General features: G+C 41.1%; 1 non-coding gene across 1 annotated transcript; it reads left to right on the top strand.

Annotated features, from left to right (window-relative positions):
- Nucleotides 1–13,001: 13,001 nt before the first annotated feature.
- LOC121998832 lies at nt 13,002–13,107 on the top strand. Its single transcript, XR_006116624.1, has one exon. It is a non-coding gene; the product is annotated as a small nucleolar RNA R71 (small nucleolar RNA).
- The last annotated feature ends 2,688 nt before the right edge of the window (nt 13,108–15,795 follow it).

Below are 15,795 nucleotides of genomic sequence, written 5' to 3'. Positions count from 1 at the left end.
TTAATTTTCCGCATTCTAATTAACCCAGTAATTAAATTTACTAAATATCTATTTTACTTAGGCTGTGTTTGATAGGGTGCAATCTGCCTTATAATGTAATCCAGATTACATAACAAAGTTAATTATTTTGTTTGGTTTCATTTTTAACTTGTAATGTAATGTAATCTGGATTACAAAATGTAATGAAATGTTGTAATCTGGATTACAAAACAAACACATTGTAATCCGATTATATTACGAGGTCATCTTTTAATAAAAATTTGAATGTCAAATATACCCCTAGTCTGTCGCCGCTCATCTTCGCCCGTCGCTACTGCCGCCACCGCCCATCACCGCCCCCCCGGTGGCTGGTGACCGACGGGCGCCGACGACTACCAGCGGCCACCGACAATCGACGACCGCCGGCAGCCGGCGACCGGCCGACGACCGTCGGCGACCGGCGACGGCCGACGCCCGACGGCAGCGGCCACCGCAAGCTCCGACAGAGATGTAGCGCCCGCCGGTAGAAGTCGTAGGATATTTTTGTCATTTTATAATAATATGAATTACATTTCTTATAAAAATAATAGGCACCAAACAAATGAATGTAATCACCTTTGTAATCAAAGATTACATACATTTCATTACCAAACGTAGTAATGTAATCAAGATTACATTACATTATAAATTTGATTACATTACAAGCTCAATTACATTACGCCCAACCAAACGTAGCCTTAGGGTACTTTATAAAAGCCGCTCGTTTTCTTCACAACGTCCATCCGAAGTAAAATCGTCTCCCGACAATGGTGCAGATTCTTTGTAAAAAAAGGCGGAAAGAAAACCTAAACATTTTCCCAACTGATTCTACAATGCGCATTTTTTCGACCGTATGTGGGGCATTTCCTACCATTTTCAATGACAACTCAACGAAGACGAACGATCATCCCCTCCTGACCACTGAAGTCCCAATCGGCATAACATTTTCGACAGTCTACAGCGTGTCAGCTTCGACTCTACTAATGGGGTGAAACTCAGCTCTATTATTTTATCGATTGATATGATGTATAAAGGTAGGGTCCGATAAGGTGGGGCAGACAAAAGTGAAGGAGACGTGACAGTCAAAAGTCAAGAGGGTGTGACAGTCAAAAATCAAGGGGACGTGACAGTGAGAAGTCAAGGGGGCGTGGCAGCCAGTAGTTAGGAGAGGAAAGGAGTTAGGTCGCATGACGTCATTAGTCGCATAATTCCTGGTCGGGTACCAACAGATCAGGGTACCAGATCTGAAGCATAAGGTGCAGCCTGAGGTAATGCCTGATCTACCCAGACCGATCGAGTTTCCTCAGCTTGGTCCATGTAGCCAGGTCTGGTACTTTCAGTAAAACAACTCCCGGTCGGCATTTCAGTAATTTAAGCGTGAAAGATGGGACCCTCGTCGTAGCTCGCCTCCCTCATCAAGACTCGAGCCAGATGTCATACCTGAACGGTCATCCCGAGCTGTCTGGAGCTAAACCCGAGCAGGATAGAAAGCACTAGGCAACAACAATGTCAGGGAATCATAACCTCCTGTCAGGGAATAACTGTCATACATCAGGGAATATCTCAATCGTCTGTTATCATCTGCAAATGGAACCTTCTTTCAACCAATGAGAGGGCACCACGTGTCCTCCATCACCCGACAGACTCTGACACCCGACATTCTCTGACATCAGTCAGACTCCAAAGGTACGCAGTCAAAAGTCTAGGGGGTGTGGCAGTCAGAAGTCAAGGGAATGTAGCAGTCAGAAGTCAAGGGGACGTGACAGCCAGCAGTTAGGAGAGGAAAGGAGTTAGGTCGCATGATGTCATTAGTCACATAATTCCTGGTCGGGTACTGACAAATCAGGGTACTAGATTTGAAGCATAAGGTGCAACCTAAGGTAATGTCTGACTTGCCCCAACCGGTCGGGTTTCCTCAGCTCGGTCCGCATAGCCAGGTCTGATACTTTCAGTAAGACAACTCCCGGTTGACCTTTCAGTAATTCAAGCGTGAAAAATGGGACCCTCGTCGCAGCTCGCCTCCCTCATTAAGACTCTAGCCAGGTGTCACACCCGAACGGTCATCCTGAGCTGTTCGTAGCTAAACTCGGGCGGAATAGAAAGCACTAGGCGATAACAATGTCAGAGAATCGTAACCTCCTATTAGGGAATAGTTGTCATACGTCAGGGAATATCTCATGGTCTGCTATCATCTGCGAATGGAACCTTCTTTCAACCAATGAGAGGGCACCACGTGTCCTCTATCACCCGACAAGCTCTAACACCCGACATTCTTTGACATCGGTCAGACTCCAGAGGTACGCATTGTCATATAAAAAAGGAGGTCCTCTCCCTTAGCCAAGTATGCGTACACATTCGCACTCATCTTTCACAGTTCTTTTTCCCTTCATACACTATTCTTCTAGGGGAAAAGGACCTGACTTGAGCTTCAAAGGGTCTGTGCTGTGGACTTTTTCCCTGATTTTTGGTCTCTAACGTTCCGTGTGCTTGTCTGAGTGTGCACAAATCCTAAGTACCACTGGTCTCGTCACCACTGTCCTTGGCTCCACGTGGGGGTCCGCCTTTCTGGTGCACGTACGTTAGGTGTGTCCAAGTTGCCTCTCTGTCAACACTAACGCCATCTCAACCGACCTTCGTCTGACTCAGATTTCAGACAGGATCAATTGGCCCTGTGAGAACTTCCTTCACCTGTTCTGGAGCATGACGATAGAGAATATCGGAAGGATCAATGTCACTATGACAGCGGAAGAGTACGAACTGTTCAAGGAGACCAAGAGGCGAACGACTTCCTAAAAATAGACCACTTCTTCACAACAACCCAAAATGCCTGCAGTTTCCAAGGACCAAACCCACGTTTCCGACAAGGGGTCTAAGAGGAAATAGCCCGAGACTTTCCCCCAATCCTTTTATTACGAGCCTTGCCCGGACTACTATAACAAGGGTCTAGACTATTATAATAAGGAGTAGCACCAGGCCTCCACGACCGAGAGTTCCACGCCTCGAGATCTGAAGAAGGGGATAGCTATAATCCTTAGGAAGGAGCCGAGGGAGATGCTTGAGGAGCAAGTGTCCTTCTCTCTACGGGTACTCGAGGAGAAGCTACTAAAGAAGTACAAGCCCCAACTATTGAAGAATACGATGGTAGCAAGGACCCAGAGAATCATCTCCAAAAATTTTGGAACGTTGCGTTGTTGCACCAATATAGCGACACCATCAAGTGTCGAGTGTTTTTAAACACTCTATCTGGCTCAGCCCAAAAGTGGTTCGATGGATTACCGAACGGATCTATCACCTACTTTCAAGACTTCAAGAACGCTTTCCTGCGCCATTTCACAGTAGAAGGAAGTATCAGAAGATAGATCACTATCTTTTCGCCCTCAAGCCAGGGTCTGCGGAACCCTTAAGAAGCTATCAAGCGCTTCAACCAGGTGGCCCAGGACGTCCCGTCCGCCACCTCAAAGATCATGATGAGCGCCTTCTCCCACGGTCTGGTGGAGGGGGAGTTTTTCTGGACCCTCATCCGGGAACCAATAAAGATTTTTAATGAGATGTTGGGAAAAACAGTGTAAAATACGGTACCCGAAATATTAATTAAATAATAAGTTTAAATAGAGGAATAACCTTAATGAAATTTTTTAAAATTTTCTGAGAATTTTTCGGAGGTCGTATGATGTAGGTTATGGGGATAAATATTGGGGCTAAGGGAAGCATGTTTAAGCTACCCATTTAAACAAGGAAAAGTTGTATTTTTCTTTTTCCTTTTTTCCTTTCTTTTCTTCTCCCTAGTCATCGTTTTCTCTTCCTCTTCGTCACCGAGACCTAATCCACCCGACACCATCTACTTCCTTTCCTCCCCAACTCGGCGTCGTCTCCTTCCCCAACCGACGCAGCCGCCCGACGCCTCTTCCTCTTCTCCCACGCATACAAATCCCAAGTCTATCTTCCTCCCGATCACAACCGACACCGACTCCCTGCCTCTCACGATCTCTCTTCCTCTCATGCACGAAGCCGCCCCTTTCCTTTCTCTCAGCAACGTCGTAGATGGTCGATGCCCGATCGCCGTTCCGATTTGGCCAGAGGAGGAGCGTGCGGGAGCGGCTGCTCAAGTAGAGGCCTTGGCAGAGGCTCCGACGAGCATTCGACGACGCGACGCTGAGGGACACCGTGAAGCTGGTGTCGATTTCGTGCTAGTACGACCTCGCCACTAGGGTCACCATCTCTTCCACCGGTTGCCACTTCTTCCTCTCCCTCTGTCGTCCTCGATCTCCTCTACCGCTGCCACCGCTTGGCATCGTCGTCACCGGAAGGGAGTAGTTGATGAAAGGGTTAGCGCGACCAAGCCCTCTTACTGTCAGATCTGAACAAAGCAGCAGTGATTTCATCAGGAAGGTGCCACGGTCCTGATCGCTTGGTGTCACTGTCTTTTTCGTGAGGCCAGATCGGCGATACCGCAGCCGTCATGAGAGTTGTTGGGTTCCCTGTGTGCTGATGCCCATCGGCTGTGTTGAGCGACCGACAATCATCACCTTTGCTCCGGCCGTTGCAACCACCAACAACCACATCAGAATTGGCTATAGCAGTACTGTTAGCCGGTGATCCAGAGCTCCGATTATCTTCTCCAATCAGGCACTGAATTTAGCTGTGGGCCACTAGGGACCACAACATATCTTGGACTTTGATTCGAGACGAGCGTCTCGACGTGGGATCTTTCGGATATGATCTCCATTTTTGAGACGGGTACCTTGACTTATCTCTTTTGATAATGTCATGTTGATATGCGAAGTAGGTTATAGCCTCTAGTAATAATTATGTTTATCTTTGCTTTAGTATGTCATTACATGATACCTGTTGCATGCTTCTAGCTGTTCTGCATTTATGTTTTATACCCTCGTGATTATTGTCATAATTATTTATGCTCATAGCGGTAGTGATATACCATGCCTTATGATATATCGAACTAGACATTTATCATATCAGACACGTGTACCCAGATTTTTCTTATTTGATCCATGTATTTTTTTTTGTACATATTTTATGGACATAGATATAGTCAGGATTTTCATGCTTAGTGTCATGCATCATCTCGCAAGATTGCATGCTGAGCGATTGACAGCTCCATTATTGTTGAGCACATTGTCAATTACATGGATCTGCACACACAACCACTCATGGATTAGTGGTATGTCAGGCAGGGTGTGTGACAGTTTTGCTCTATTAGGCTCCGCTGGTCCGCTCATGGGTAGTGGTGACGCAGCGTGGTAGCCGGCAGGGATCCCTCCTCTGGACTGCCTTAGAGAGATGAGAGCATTGAGCTCCCCCACTTATAATTTGGGGTAGGAGGATAGGTGTACTCCGACAGCATCCTGTCCACTCGGTCACTCATCATGAACAGTAATGGAAGAGTGCACGGTTGTTATAGCCCTACCCACTCGGTCTCACCATCGTGTGTGAGATGACTGACTGCGCGAGGGGTGACCATGGCATATTGCATCATATGCATGATTGCATTTATTGCTTATGTTTGCTACACTTTGTTTGCTGCATATTTTGTGTATGCAAATGATTGGCATGCATACAGGAGACATGATATTTTCGGTCTGACGACCTTATTATTCTGATAGGAGGCCCTGATGACTACAGCTTCTCCTTTCCTTTTCTGTTTTGCATTTCCAGCTTTTGTCCAGTAGACTGTACTCTATGATTATTACTATTAGTTATAGCCATGATGCTTGTCAACTTGGTATCCGCTGAGTGTTGGACTCACCCCGTTGATTTATTATCATTTCAGGTTGATGTTGTCAGGAGGTTCCAGTCTCTAGTCCCCCACTACATGTCGCGACGGATTCATATATTTTAGGTTTTTGGTTTCGTTGTTATTCATTTTATATATATGTGTGATGTATGACTTGTACTCGAGTATTTTTAGCGAGTTTTGGTCTCTGCGATGGTTTCCCTGTTGTGTTATGTGTTTTCCGTCGTAGTAGTGGAGTAGGTTGTTTTCAAATAAACTGCGTGGTTGTGTCAGCCAGAGGCTGAGATGATATAAACTGCGTTGTTTGTTTTTGTATTTTATATTTATTGTTCTGGCCGTATTGGCCGAGGTTTGTGTGACCCGGAGGGCTTGTAGTAAAGTTTCATATTGTCACCCGTACAAGGGAGATGCTGCCGAAATTTCTTCTGGCAGGAACTACCTGAGACATGATAATATTTTTGGTATCAAAGCCAAGTTGGCGTGTTCTGATTTCCGTGTTTTAGATTTTTTAGTTAATCTGATACCAATTTATTTGGTATTAGAGCAGGTTTGCAATGTTTTGTTTCTTTTCGTGATCAGGATTTTTAAATTAATCTGATACCAATTATTTTGGTATCAGAGCCCAGGTTTTTGAGAGTCAACCTGGGTAATTTTCGGATTTATACGGATTTTCGTTGATTTTTATGTTCGGAAGTCCAATGTATTTTTAGACAAGGTTATAATTGGGGACTTGGCAGTGACAGAACATCTCCAGACGACAAATAGGTATGATGATTACTTTTGGTACTTGTAGTAATATTTGGGTAATAATTTAACAGATATGACAAGATCTACACGTGTTCCCGCTCTGAGATGTGGCGCAGGACGACCACGTAAGAGGACGATGAAATCCATGGCGACGGAGTCGTGTTACGATTCCGCAAGTGCACGGATTCGTCATCAATAATATATAAGATTGTCGAACCATAGGGACTGTTGATTAGGCACTAAAGATGTCACAAAGTAAGTTATCTAGATGGTCGAAAGTTGGCTTTGACACTTACGAACTAACGAGTGTGATTAAAGAGAGGGAAAGAAGGTTGAGACGAAGTGAGAGAATTGATCTTGGAGGGAATGAGCTTTGGGAGATGGATTCTAGGATTTCGATTTCATTATAATGCTAGGAGATATTACATAGATTGCTTAGTTTCTACCCTCTATGTCCATGCTCTTGCAGGAAGTTAAATTAGTCAATACCTGATAACCATGATTTTGCTACATTATTTTAATTCATAATGCATGTTTTTATTGGATTATTCACAGCATAATCTCACATTTAGATTGTATTTCATAAATTGCATTTGAATTTGGACTTAATTGCAAATTGACTTATAATTATGGTATTTGATGCTAATATTTGATTCTTATTTTGTAGGCATCAAAAGGGTCATGGACCCGATCAAATCAGACCACATCTGGGCTCAAATCAAGGGTTAAACGAGGCGATCAAACCTTGGAGCATTATGGACCGTTCGTTGAAAATCAGAGAGATCTGGGCCATCCATTGAAGATCCGGCTCATCCACCATAATGAGGAATAGATCTGGACCGTAGATGAAGATCCAGAAGTTTTGATTTAGATCTGGGATGTTTTCCACCGTTGATCAAGCTCCGAAGTATCTCAGCCGTTGGATAGAATCTGAGGAGATTTAAAAGGCCGCGTGAGAAGCTACAGTGCTCGGGCTTGGCTTCGCGATTTCTTGCTACAGTGTCGTCTTCTTCGCGCAACGGCCGGCACTCCCATTCCCTCATTCCAGATCCGTGAGCTAGCCTTTTTCACCGGCGACGATCTAGGAGCTGACGGCGATCATCGACCGAGGTCACAGAAGCGGCAGGGGCGTTCTCCAGACCGCGCAGTTGGTTTCTATCCATTTCACAATCCGGATGCAGGGGCGTTCTCCGATCCGCGATTTCCATCATCACCGGAGCTGTACGGGCGTTCTCTGAGGTTCCGATCACACTTGCGTTCTCCATTCCATCAGCAACTCCGGAATCGGTCTGATCAATCGATTGGAGTTTGCGCATCTTCAGATTCCGGCGATGTTTCCTTGTGCCTTGTGAATTCCACTTGGGTGTGAGCTGTATGAGCGTTCTCTGAGGCTGAGATCATCCGGTGGATTAGTTGGAAGCTCGAGATCTGCTGCCGATTGCCATATGAGCGTTCTCTTAGGCAATTCTATTGACAGCAGGATGATGAAGGTTTTGCAGTAAGGATTTGGATGTGGAATGCTTTAGGGTTTAGTTTTCTTTATTTCTTAATCTTTGAATTGTCCACGAACATGCTCAGATCTTGTGATCTGATTACATTTCTTTGCAATTTCTATTTTGTTTCATGTTTCCTTATGCAATTCTGTTTGTGATTTCTTGCTTACAAACCCCACCCTTAGACCTAATTCTGATTAGTTTTTGCAATTCTGATACTAACAGTTTGTAGAGTTTTAAGATTTAGTTAGCAATTCAATCTTTGTTTCTATAATTTTGTTTAAGTGTTGGAATGTTTAATTTGATGTTTAGATTGCTACCTCTATTCAATTTTATTGTGACTGAATTCTTGAGCTTGTTTGTTGAGGTGATTGTTAATGAGAATTGGAGGTAGTTTGATTTATGCAAATGTGACTTGAGTTTTGAATTTACTTGGTTTGGAGTTCGGGAATTGAATTATTTGATTTGATGATGCTTTGGGAGCTAAACTTTACTGATATTAACGTGATGAGATCTAATAGAGCATGTCTAGTTAAGAACATTCTTACCTTGATTCTATTCTGGACCATGATAATACAAGATTTTGATTTGAAACAATTCTAGGATACACACACATTTACTAGTTAACCTTGGAAAAATATGACTTGGGACTCCATACTACATCTCTTATTTTTAGTTTTGAAATGTTCCAATATTAATTAATTTGATGCACCACGTGACATGTAATATGGTAGACGCCAATACCCCTAAGTATCGAATAGAGACAATTCCTGTGAAATCCTGTAACGGTTAACCCCTGTCACGAGGGTGCCTCGGTAGATCATAATAATACATGTCTAATAAATAACAATAAGGATAAAGATAGAGATTTGGTGTGGTTTCCTACTTCCTTATGGAGGAATTACCTCTCCTTTCAAGAGAATGTCCTAGACATCCGTGAACGGGTTACCCTTGTTATTAGGGCCCCTCAGGTATACGATCTAGAGCACTCTTTCTACGAGAGCAACAATTCCTAAGGGATTGTTTCTCCTTTTAAGAGAACATCCTAGACGTCCGAAAAGGGTTACCCCTGTCACTAGGGCACCTTGGTCAATACGCTCTAGGGCATCCCCTTTGCATGATTAACGATCCTCCACATCAATCAACAAAACGTGCAAAGAAATATAAATTCATCAAGCATGAACAAGACATTAACAAGTCATTGAATAGAAATATGACAAATCTACATAGTTCTACATCTCCATCACATTACAAATACTTCCTAATCCCAGAAGAGGATTTCTACTCCATTGTGAGGGAAGAACAACCCCAAAATAAAAAGTAAAGCATACTTACAACCCTTGATGTGAGAAGAAGGGGAGGAAGAGATGCTTGCCGAGGTTTCCGATGTCTTGGAGATGCCTCCTTGCTCTAGAGATGGACGGAACGTTAAGGGATCATGGTAAATAAAGCTCTAGGGTTTCCCTCGAAGGGGAGAACCCTTTCCCAAGGGGAGAAATGAAGTCTCAAACCAAAGATGCCCTCGAGAATAGGGTTCTTGACCTTTTTATAAGCTAGGGCATGGGCGTCGCACGACCCGTGTCATGGTCGTGCGAGATCCGCATGGCAACTGCCTCCTCCCTTCGGGTTGAGTGGCACAATCGTGCGAGATCTGCACGATCGTGCCTTCTTTTGTCTCTGGCTGTGCTGTACGGTCATGCCAATTGGCACGACTGTGTAGATATGGGGCTCGACTCCTGAGACACGGCCGTGTAGGATTGCACGACCGTGCATTGCTTGGCTGCGGTCATAGGGGGCACGGTCGTGTAGGTTTGCACGGACATACAAAGATCCACCTCTGTTTGGCCGCACGACCGTGCAAGTGTTGCACGGTCGTGCCATGTTCTTCCTCTGTTTGGCCACACGGTCGTGCAAGGTTGCACGGTCGTGTTCTCTGCCTCGTTCCGATGCGTCGACAATCACTGTTTTTGCTCCGAAAGTTGTCCCTGTCAACACAAAATCAAACAAAGAGCAGATCTCCGAACAAAAGAGTATTTATGCTAAATATATGCTAATAGAGGTGAACATGCATAGAACATGCGTGAATAAAGTAAGTGAATGTGCGTAAAAACATGTATAAATGACCATATGATCTACGCACATCACACCCTCAGACTTGAACCTTTGCTTGTCCTCAAGCAAAATGATCTACGCACATCACACCCTCAGACTTGAACCTTTGCTTGTCCTGAAGCAAAACCTGTAATCTAGATTTATGTGTGTAGATGACATGTAATAATCCCTAATGAATCAATATAAACCTATCATATAGTTGCATTGATGAGCATAATACAAAAATTATTTGAGTGTGGCCTAAATAGAAGTTCTCCGTGTTTAGTGTGATAAGTGGCTTAACTTTCTCAAGTGTCAATCTCTAAGCCTATTCAATTTTTCATTTAACTGTGTTCCTCATACTTCCGGCAATAGGCACTTACCTGCCACACGCAAGGTTCGTTCCCCTCAAAAATGCTATGCATCGTCTACACAAGGTTTCAAAGGAATTCTCAGTATCAAGAGAAACATAGCATTCATTTCCCCAGTAATCTAACTCGGTCTCAAAGGGGGAATTGCTAGTTTCCACTCACGATAATTATTTTTTTATCCCTTATTTTTTTTCTTCTTTTTTTTTTTTTATGTTTGCAAAGTATCAAACTTGAACAAACTTTCATTTGGGGGGGGCGGATTGATTTTTTCAAATGAGCTTACATGATGTGAGTTTATCCATTAACCAAAATATAGTTGAGAGGTCACCATAGAAGAAAGAATACTAGTCCAGTTCTATGAATCATGACTATTTTAAAAAATATCTACCATCAAAGTCAAGCATAATGTGAAGAGATCCTAAAACTAGGCCAACATTTAAATTCTTCTAGTAATAATAATGCTCACTTCATGCTACTATGGATAGGAAAATAAAGATCAATAAGCATACTAGCATACCAAATCACGCAACATAAATATCTAGATGAAACATGCTAGTATTTTGTATTAAGGAACAAACAATCATGATGTGATGAATGATGCAACTAGGAAAATTTTATTATGTAAAAGAAATAGGCAAAAACTAAACTAAACCAAATGCATCTAATGCATCCCCCCAGCTTAAACTTTTCATTACCCCAATGAAAACTAAAAACAATGTGGAGGAGATTAAAAGTAAGAGAAGTTACCAAATAATGCGTGCCAAATGCCCATGTCATTAACTTCTCCATCATGTAATTGCACTCCTAATCTTTGAGTTCTATAAAAGAAGATTGATAACAAAAATTAAGTAGAGGATACATGTTTATTATAAAGAACTAAAGACATAAAGAAAACAAGGAAAATGAACTTAGGTTGCCTCCCAAGAAGCGCTTGTTTAAGGTCATTAGCTTGACCACTTCATTAGATTTAACGAAATCGTGATCTTGGAGGGGTAAGATATTTCAACACCCTCTTACCAATGACTCTTATTATGGAGGGAACTTTTAATATATGAGTTAAAAAGTGAAGTATTGCTCTCTCCATCTTCGTCTTCTTGGAAATTCTTTCAGGGGGTCGAAGACGGTTCAGATCGAGCTTCCAATTATAGGCCCCATGAAAATCTGCACACCCAAAAAAAAAAATACCTCTCCCAAGCATGATATATTAGATAGACTAGAACCTTATTAAGATGAACTGAGTATGTATCACCAATTGAATCACATCCAACAAAATCTATTATTAGTATATCTATGAAACATTCTAAAAGATCACAAAGGATACTAACCTTGCTTTGCTAAGAGATACCTGAAAGTTCTAAACATGTGAATGTGACTTCTGAATCTTGTATTGGCTCTAGCTCTAGCTCTAGCTCAAGTAGTGGTGTCTCTAAAAGTGGTGATTCTTGGGGCTTTACTTCTATTGTACAAGTCCCTACACCTTGGTCCACAACATGTTCAATCCTTGCAACTCTCATAAACTCATAAGGTTGTGTGGATAAAGGAGATGATTTTTGAGATGCTGCTTCCACAATATAGCTCCCTACACTTCCTTTCATAACATCATCATCAACACAAGCATCAAAAAATAAACCAACATCAATATCCTCAGTGGGAGAATCTTCTATAGGAGGATCACTAACTTCATTTGTAGTTTTAAGTTGATCTACCACATCACATTCATCATCTAAAAATTTAATTTCATCATAACACCCTGTAAACCTAGAAGGTCAATCTGAAAACTTGTCATTCACTGCATTATCATCACAATCCTCATCTTCATATACATCCAGAAATCTACACTCAACTATATTAGTGCCATAGAATTTGCCAGAGTCTTCGTTTTCATTAACCCTCACTAGCCTTTGTGGAAAAGGAACCTTTAGTGAAAGTCTTGGGAAAGGTACTTCCTTTTTCCCATATTCCCTTTGAGCTTGCTTATCTAGTATAGGTGTGATCAATCGTTGAGGGAAAGGTACTTGTGACCTTTGAGAACTTTCTGGAGTAATGAAACTGAGTTCTTGAGGTCTTCTATTGTTCTTCTCCTTAATTCTAAACAAATCCTTCTTCAATAGTTCTTCATGATTCTTTCCACTTCTCAACTTAAAATTATTACACTGTTCACTAGACACTGTCTGTGTAGGAGGGGGATCTTGTTTGAACCATTTTGAAACAATGCTATCAATCTTCACCCCCAAATGTTTGAACACCTCATTCTGTAACTTGTCGATTTCAAAACTCTTGGATGGTTGAATTGTATTTTGTTTGACAGGCTCTCTCGTATATATGACTTGTACTTCTTGAATTTCTAAGGGAGATTCCATCCAACTTTTGCTTGATCATTCATGGAGGTTCAATGCTACTTGATCAATTAATGTATATGCTTCATCTACACTCTTGTTCATAAAAGAACCTCCAGCTGATGAATCTAACAAACACTTATCTGAGAAAGAAATTCCTTTATAGAATATGTGCAGGGTCAGCCATTTTTCCAAATCATGATGAGGGCACTGTCTTTGTAGACTCTTGAATTTGTCCCATGCTTCAAATAATGATTCTCCATACGCTTGAGCAAAATTTGTGATGCAATTCCTCATATAAATTGTTCTGCTTAGAGGGAAAAAATTATTCAGAAATTGTTTCTCCAATTGTTCCCAACTTGTGATACTTTGAGGACGGAGATAATATAACTAAGTCCTTGCTTTATCCTTGATACTAAAAGGAAATATCATCAACCGAACTGCATCTGCTGACACTCCTTCACAATTCACCATATCACAAAGCTCTGGAAATGCCTCAAGGTGTAGATAAGGACTTTCTGATACTTCCCCTCCAAATTTGTGACATTGTATCATGAAAATTAACTCTGGGTCTAGTTGGAAATTTTCTGCTTCAATATGAGGCTGCATAATGGGAGATAAAAATCTTGCGGAAGTGGGTGCAGAGAAATCTCTTAAGGCTCTACTTGACATATTAGTGCTCATGGATATCTAAAAAAATAAAATTTGTGACATTTTTTTTATGAAAATGGAAAAATAAAAACTATTCACAAGTTTAGATTAACTAAATTGCTAATCTACTAATGTTAATGCGAACAGTCCCCAGCAACGGCGCCAAAAACTTGTTACGATTTCGCAAGTGCACAAATTCGTCGTCAGTAATATATAAGATTGTCGAACTACAGGGACTGTTGATTAGGCACTAGAGATGTCACAAAGTAAGTTATCTAGACGGTCGAAAATTGGCTTTGATGCTTACGAACTAACGAGTGTGATTAAAGAGAGGGAAAGAAGGTTGAGACGAAGAGAGAGGAGAGAGAGAGAATTGATCTTGGAGGGAATGAGCTTTGGGAGATGGATTCTAGGATTTCGGTTTCATTATAATGCTAGGAGATATTACATAGATTGCTTAGTTTCTACCCTTTATGTACATGCTCTTGCAGGAAGTTAAATTAGTCAATACCCCTAAGTATCGAATAGAGACGATTCTTATGAAATCCTATAACGGTTAACCCCTGTCACGAGGGTGCCTCGGTAGATCACAAGAATACATGTCTAGTAAATAACAATAAAGATAAAGGTAGAGATTTGTTACTGTTTCCTACTTCCTTATGGAGGAATTACCTCTCCTTTCAAGAGAATGTCCTAGATGCCCTTGAACAAGTTACCCTTATCACTAGGGCCCCTCGGGTATACGATCTAGAGCACTCTTTCTATGAGAGCAGCAATTCCTAAGGGATTGTTTCTCCTTTTAAGGGAACATCCTATACGTCCGGAAAGGGTTACCCTTGTCACTAGGGCACCTTGGTCAATACGCACTAGGGCATCCCCTTTGCATGATTAACGATCCTCCACATCAATCAACAAAGCGTGCAAAGAAATATAAATTCATCAAGCATGAACAAGCCATTAACAAGTCATTAAATAGAAATATAGCGAATCTACATAGTTTTACATCTACATCTCCATCACATTACAAATAGGAACTTAACATTATTGATTCCAAATTTAACTTATATGTTCTTAATGGTTTAGATTTGGATTGCAAGTGGAACTTAACACTATTGATCCAAATCAACCTATGTTATAAATTCAATTAAATATTAATTTCTAAAATTGACTTTTAGGACTGCATGACTCAGCACATGACCTTCTTGGGTATGGGAGCATCCACTATCGCCTAGACAAAGCCTTTTAAGGAAAGCTAATATTTAATTTCCTTATATAACTCTAGGTTTAACCAAAAAAAATAATCGAATCACAAATTCGAAAAACAAAAAGAAAACACAAACTCGAATTACAATTCGAAAAACTAGAATCTAATGCCTCTTGTGTTTGAAATTCTAACAAAGAAAAATAACTAGCATGATGCGGAAGAAAATTACTAGTTATACCTTTTCTTTGTATGCTAATAACCTTGAGATCTTCTGTCGTATTCCTCGTCTCGCCTTGGATATTGTGTGGGCAATGATCCTCCAAGATGAACACCACCCAAAGAACTTCTCCTCCTTCTCTAAGTTTCGACCATCACCACCACTAAGGAGCAAAAGAGAGCAAAGGGAAAAGAGAGGGAAAGAGGGTCGGCCACAAGTGGATCACCAACAAGAGAATAAGAATTGATCTGTCATGAGACCTCTCCTCCCCTTCTTTTATATTACTTGCCCAAGGCAAATAAGGAAAGACTTTTTACAAAAATTAAAATATTCCTCTTGTTTTTCCTTTTCCCCTTTTATTTTTCCTTTTCTTTCCTCTTGATTGAATCAATCATCAATCATAGATTGGATGATGATTTAATTTGGTCGGCCTCTTGCTTGGGCACTAAGCAAGGGTGGTCAGCCCCTTAAAAAGGAAAAAATAATTTTTATAAAATTTTATAAAAGAAGAAAACCTCTTATAAACTTTTACAAGCTCTCTTATCTATTGTAGATGTTAAAAAAAGAAAATTTTTAAAAATTAAAACCAAGTTTTAAAATTCAAAACTTCTCTTCTAAAATTTCATTTTTTAACATGGTTACAAAATTAGAAAATTTTAATTTTAAATCTCTTCCTTTTTTCTAAAAACCATGAAGACGGTTAAAAAAGGAAAGTTTTAAAACTTTTAAAATTTTTTTTAAACCATGTGGTCTAATTCAAATAAGAAAAGTTTTATATTTTAAAAACTCTCTTTTAAAACTTGTAGTTTTCTACAAAGAGAAGATTTTAAAAATTCAAAACACCCCTCCTAATTTGACATATTATGGTCGACCCCTCTTTGCTTGGACACCAAGCAAAGGGCCGACCCCTTTGTG

This window comes from Zingiber officinale, chromosome 6A (assembly GCF_018446385.1).
Source record: "Zingiber officinale cultivar Zhangliang chromosome 6A, Zo_v1.1, whole genome shotgun sequence".
NCBI lineage: Eukaryota > Viridiplantae > Streptophyta > Magnoliopsida > Zingiberales > Zingiberaceae > Zingiber > Zingiber officinale.
This window is presented reverse-complemented; position numbering and strand designations above follow the sequence as displayed.